The sequence below is a fragment of the Herpailurus yagouaroundi genome, unplaced genomic scaffold (genome assembly GCF_014898765.1).
Source record: "Herpailurus yagouaroundi ecotype Mexico unplaced genomic scaffold, PumYag 182, whole genome shotgun sequence".
NCBI classification, from domain to species: domain Eukaryota; kingdom Metazoa; phylum Chordata; class Mammalia; order Carnivora; family Felidae; genus Herpailurus; species Herpailurus yagouaroundi.
Window position 1 is genome coordinate 6,644,152 of NW_024412413.1, and position 6,525 is coordinate 6,650,676.

Sequence of the window (6,525 nt, forward strand, 5' to 3'; positions counted from 1 at the left end):
TCTCTGTGCAGAAGCTTCTTATTTTGATGAGGTCCCAGTAGTTCATTTTTGCTTTTATTTCCCTTGCCTCTGGAGGCATGTTGAGTAAGATGTTGCTGCCACCAAGATCAAAGAGGTTTTTGCCTGCTTTCTCCTCGAGGATTTTGATGGCTTCCTGTCTTACATGTAGGTCTTTCATCCATTTTGAGTTTCTTTTTGTGTCTGGTGTAAGAAAGTGGTCCAGGTTCATTCTTCTGCATGTCACTGTCCAGTTTTCCCAGCACCACTTGTTGAAGAGTCTGTCTTTATTCCATTGGATATTCTTTCCTGCTTTGTCAAAGATTAGTTGGCCATATACTTACGCTCTCTCTGTGTCTAGATGTCCACATCTGTAAAAGGGATAATGATGTCATAAGGCTGTTGTGAAAATTAAGTTAGTTGATCCATGTCAAGCCCTTAATAATTGTTAACCAGTTTAATCCAAAGTTTTCTTACCTCTCACACCCAGGCCTAGAGGAGTGTCAGGTAGGTTCAAGGATAGACATGTTGCACTTTTTTTTTTTTTTACGTTTATATATTTTGGGGAGGGAGAGCACACACAAACGGGGTAGGGACAGAGAGAGAGGGAGACAGAGGATCTGAATTGGGCTCTGCGCTGAGAGCAGTGAGCCTGATACGGGGCTTGAACTCACTAACCGTGATCATGACCTGAGCAGAAGTTGGACGCTTCGCCGACTGGGCCACCAGGGCGCCCCTGCAGCATCACACTTTCATAACTTCAGTCTGGAATATCTTTCCCCTTTGCATGTCGGTTTCATCTTTCACCAACATTCGCTGGTGATTTCCAACGTGACTGTTCCCTAAACTGCTCGAGAATCCCACTGACTTGCCATTAGCATGCAGGAATATTTTCGTTACCAAATGTTGTGCTCTATGTATTACAGTTTGGGGGTTCCTGTCTATTCTCGGCTACTCATCTTTTTGACCCCTTAACCCGAGTGTACCTTTGAGCATTTGCTGAGGGTCTAGGCCTGTGTGGGACACACAGACCGGGTAAGATGAAGTTTCCTTGTGCACAGTACACAGTCCCACTGTGGCTAGTGGATCGCAGAACTCCATCAAGTGTCAAAAGGCAAAGGGAGAGCACAGGTAATGGCTTTGGTCCTAATACGTGCCCTGAAAATCTGGAGGAGTCCGAATCTTCCAGGAAGGAGGAGTGGTTTTGAGGTAGGTGGGCAAGGATGCTTGGAGCTTATAGGTGGTCTTGGCAGGAGACAGGTGTCTCAGGAGAGTGAGGAGCCACATTTGCCTGTGGGAGAGAATTCCTGTTTGGGGTCGGAGGGGTAAGGTGGAACCAAATTACGTGGAACTTTAGAAACTAAACACCTCTTTGGAAATGACAAGAGATGGGGTACCTGGGGGGCTCAGTGGGTTGGGCATCCATCTTCTGCTCAGGTCATGATCTCACAGTCTGTGGGTTCGAGCCCCACGTCTGACTCTGTGCCGACAGCTCGGAGCCTGGAGCCCGCTTCGGATTCTGTGTCTCCCTCTCTCTGCCCGCTCCACTCACTCGCTCTGGCTCTTTCAAAAATAAATATTAAAAAAAAAAAAAAAATGACCAGAGAGGAAATAGCCCCTGTGTATCTTAAGCAAAGTCCTGGATAATTACCACCTCCTACCACAAGCGCCTGTATTAGGATAATAAATAAGATTCGTGGCACTGGGGGCCTGGGAATTTTTCATGAGAAGCAAATTTCCTTGTAAGTGTTGCTGAGGTCTCAGTTTGTGTCCTCAGCCAGGAGAAATCGTGAGTAAAATTGAGATTGTGACATGTTTTAGTCTCCTCTTCGGGAGAAAAGCGCTAACCTCCCGACTCCGGTGACGTCTGACATTGGCCTTTCTTTTATGGCTGAGTCTCCTCCATGAATCAGGAACCCAGTGCGTCTTCCCTTTCAATCAGCCATCGCCATTACTCAGCAGCTAGGCGTTTGCCCCATAAATGTTGAAATTCTCCTCCGCGCTGGATGCGGTATTAAGGGCAACAGATAAACAGGGAATTGCAATACGTTTTTGTCTTTGTGGCCTGACGCCTAGTGGAAAACTGACCTATAAATGCATAAATAGAGAAGGCCAGGGGTAGGCAGACTTTGTGTATAAAAGTAGTAAAAGGCCAGATAGTGAACATTTTAGGCTTTGTGGTCGCCTGGTCTCTGTCACGGCTGTTCACCTCCGTCACTGTAGCGTGCAAAGCAGCCGTGGACAATGTACCCAAGCAAATACATGGGTGTGCCTTTACTCATGGACACTGACATTTCAGTAGAACTTTCGCATAATTCCGGAGACATTTCATACAATTCTCATGGGTCACAAAATACTCTCTTTTTGATTTTTTGTTCAACCATTTAGCAATATAAAAGCCATCCCTCGCTCACAGGCCATATTAAAACCGGTTGGCAGGGTTGCCCGAGTGGCTCAGTTGGTTGAGCGTCCGACTTCAGCTCAGGTCATGATCTCACAGTCTGTGAGTTCGGGCCCCACGTCGGGCTCTGTGCCGACAGCCCGGAGCCTGGAGCCTGCTTCCGATTCTGTGTCTTCCTCTCTCTCTGCCCCTCCCCCGTTCATGCTCTGTCTCTCTCTGTCTCAAAAATAAATAAACATTAAAAAAAAAATAACGAATAAAATAATATCAAACCAGTTGGCAGAGCAGATTTGGTCCGCGGGCCAGCGTCTGTTGACTCCTGGAAAGAACTGTAACAGACGCAGATACAACAGGCAAGGAACACAGGCAGAGGTTCACGGTTCCTGCGGGACCGAGTTAGGCGCAGAGGATGCTTCCAGGAGGAGGCGAATTGTACTCAGGTTTTGAGAGTTAAGTTGTTGTTTGCACGAGGCCAGTTAAGGGGGTGGGGAGATGAGAGCAAGCCACAGGGCAGCCGGGTTGCAGGCTACTGGAGCAAAGGCACAAAGTCTCAGGCCCGAAGGGCATGGCGCGTTTGGAACCTGCGAGAGGTTGGTGCAGCCCCAGCAACGGCGGCAAGTGGGCAGGGAACCTGAGCCAAGCTTTGCGAAAGGCCTTTATTGCCGCGCCGGAGTGGATTTCATTCGGAGGCAACGGAAGCCTTAGAAGTTTCCCAGCAGGGAAGTGATTCAAAGCCGCTCCGGATTCTACCCAGCCCTGGAGCGGGGAGGCCAGGTTAGAGAAGCGGGCACGGGAACACCGGGTGGGCGGGTGGGCTGGCAGCGTGAGAACCGGGCCGAGGGCCGTCCCCACACGAGGTTGTGGGCACTGCAGAAACGCACGGGGCTTCAGATGGAGTCCAGGGAGTGAAGCCAAAGGCTGGGAGCCAGAGACATAGCCTGCAGGGCACCGTGGGGGCCGGACGGGACACAGAACTGTCAACATCCAGAGCAGGAGATGGAGGGCTGGGGAGGGGGGCAGAGCTGCTCCCCAGCACCTGCAACAGCGACCGGGGTCCCAGGGCAAAAGATATAGGACCGTACCTACCTATAGCTCTGTAGAGACCCGACTTTTGTCCTCCCCTTCCTAAGGGGACTTCCTGTCCACCATTTGGCGTGTGTCCTTCTGACTCCCTGTTCTCTGCCCGTGCAAATACACATATCACGTCTTTTCAAATAAGAGTGAAAGGCATGCCTATTTTTATGCAATTTGCTTTTTTTTTTTAATTTTTTTTTTTTAACATTTATTTATTTTTGAGACAGAGAGAGACGAAGCATGAACGGGGGAGGGTCAGAGAGAGAGGGAGACACAGAATCCGAAACAGGCTCCAGGCTCTGAGGGCTCAGCACAGAGCCCGACGCGGGGCTCGAACTCACGGACCCTGAGATCATGACCTGAGCTGAAGTCGGACACTTAACCGACTGAGCCACCCAGGTGCCCCTGCTTTTTTTTTTTTTAAGTTTATTCGTTTCGAGAGAGACAGAGAGAGCAAGCGGGGGAGGGGCAGAGAGAGAGAGGGAGACACAGAATCCGAAGCAGGCTCCAGGCTCCGGGCTGTCAGCACAGAGCCTGATGTGGGGCAGCCCATCGTGGGGTTCAAACCCACGAACCACGAGATCATGACCTGAGCCAAGGTCGGATGTTTAACTGACTGAGCCCCCCCCTCCCGGCGCCCCTGTTTATACCATTTTAAACGGACACTTCGGTGGCACCGTGTGCGTTCCCGCTTTTGGGCAACCGCCACCACCATCCATCTCCAGAACGTTTCACCCTCCCAAACTGAATCTCTGTCCCCAGTTACACACCAGCTCCCCGTGCTCCTGCCCCTCCTTTGCTCGCAGTCTTGTCCAAATAATAGAGCCGGCCCCCGGCTTCCTGGACCCGTTTTCCCTTCCCCTTCGGTAGTGTCCCCTTCGGACGTTTTGCATGCCGTCCACACGACGCCTGGTGCAGGTATTCAAGACGCAGAGGACACACTCTGCCCTCAGGTAGCTTAGTTTTAGCCAGACGGAAACAAACGATAAAATGAGATTTATGTGAAACTGTGTATTCGTTCAGAGAATACTTGTTGACTGCCCTCCCCTCGCTTATGCGCACACACATGGGCGCTCTCCCTCTCAAAATAAACAAAAACAAAACTTTAAAAAAAATTTTTTTTAACGTTTATTTATTTTTGAGACAGAGAGAGACAGAGCATGAACGGGGGAGGGGCAGAGAGAGAGGGAGACACAGAATCCGAAACAGGCTCCAGGCTCTGAGCCGTCAGCACAGAGCCTGACACGGGGCTCGAACCCACGGACCGCGAGATCATGACCTGAGCCGAAGTCGGAAGCTCAACCAACTGAGCCACCCAGGTGCCCCCAAAACAAAACATTTTAAAGAAAGAAAATGTTTGTTGAGTGTCGTTTTTTTTTCATTGATTGTAAAATGCCCATTTTTTTTTTCATAGTTTAGCGTCTCTTAAATTGGGATGCATGTCACTGTCAATGGATATCATAGTTCAATCGTCAGAGTTTTTTCTCTTTCTTAGTGGTACATAAATTAATGGGGCATTTTACAATCAAAGGCATCTTAGATGTGATGGAACACAGCATGCGTCAGGTTCTGTCCAAAGTGCTGGAATCCAGCGGGCGAACAGGAACAGACCAAAGGGAGCCGGGAGGGTGGGGGCCATGGGTGAAATAGTTGAAGGGCAGGAAGAGCGCACTTTTCGTGATGTGCTCAGAGCAACGTATAGAACTGTTGTTCAATCCCATCGTGGGGGCGCCTGGGTGGCTCAGTCGGTTAAGCGTCCAACTCTTGAGTTCGGCTCAGGTCATGATCTCTCGGCTCTTGAGTACGAGCCCCCAGCTGGGCTCTGCGCTGACAGCGCGGATCCTGCTTGGGATTCTCTCTCTCTCCCTCTCTTTCTGCCCCTCCCCTGCTCGCTCGCTCTCTCTCAAAAGAAGTAAATTAAAAATAAAAAAAAGAATTGTTCAGTCATGTGATATTGTACCCCTGAAACTAATGTAATGCTGTTAATTATACTTCACCAAAAAATTAAAGATGAAATTAAAAAAAAAAAAAAAAGAAAAGAAAAATATAAGATTTATAGATTTCAGGTTTGGGGCAGTCTGGGATATCTTATGTCAGAGGTAAAGGAGGATTCATGGGGTCATATCAAAAGGATACAGCTTGATGGGGCGCCTGGGTGGCGCAGTCGGTTAAGCGTCCGACTTCAGCCAGGTCATGATCTCGCGGTCCGTGAGTTCGAGCCCCGCGTCAGGCTCTGGGCTGATGGCTCAGAGCCTGGAGCCTGTTTCTGATTCTGTGTCTCCCTCTCTCTCTGCCCCTCCCCCGTTCATGCTCTGTCTCTCTCTGTCCCAAAAATAAATAAACGTTGAAAAAAAAAAAAAGATACAGCTTGAGAGGTGCTTATGTATTGAACTTGAGAAATTTTGAACCTATAATTATTCTAAATAATAGGTGAAATTAATGGTGGAAAGAAAAACAAGGGAGAGAAAAGCGGGGCAAAGCATTTAACCACCACCGGGGGTGATCAGCAAACCATCTCCTTATTCCAAAACTTGGTAGTTCAATGGAGAGAGTTAAACATCTGCTCTGACTTTTCAGAAGCAAGCAAAAGCCTTCTTACAGGGGTTCCCCGGGTGGCTCAGTCAATTGAGTGTTCCGACTCTTGATTTCAGCTCAGGTCATGAGATCGAGCCCTGTGTTGGACTCCAACACTGAGTGTGGAGCCTGCTTGGGATTCTCTCTCTCTCTCTCTCTCTCTCTCTCTCTCTCTCTCTCTCCCTCCCTCTCTCTCTCTAAAGTAAAATTAAATTAAATTACATTACATTAAAAAGTCTCACAGAAGCATACGAGCTGATTAAAAAAAAAAAAACTGCCACCGGGGCGCCTGGGTGGCGCAGTCGGTTAAGCGTCCGACTTCAGCCAGGTCACGATCTCGCGGTCCGGGAGTTCGAGCCCTGCGTCGGGCTCTGGGCTGGTGGCTCGGAGCCTGGAGCCTGTTTCCGATTCTGTGTCTCCCTCTCTCTCTGCCCCTCCCCCGTTCATGCTCTGTCTCTCTCTGTCCCAAAAACAAAAAC

At 49.3% G+C, this 6,525-nt stretch overlaps 1 long non-coding RNA gene across 1 annotated transcript; it reads right to left on the reverse strand.

Moving 5' to 3' along the window:
• Positions 1 to 287: 287 nt before the first annotated feature.
• Positions 288 to 3,027, reverse strand: LOC121041028 (uncharacterized). The gene is made up of 2 exons (XR_005795523.1): positions 2,672 to 3,027; positions 288 to 368 (listed from the first exon to the last, which is right to left on the reverse strand). It is a non-coding gene; the product is annotated as an uncharacterized LOC121041028 (long non-coding RNA).
• Positions 3,028 to 6,525: the final 3,498 nt, after the last annotated feature.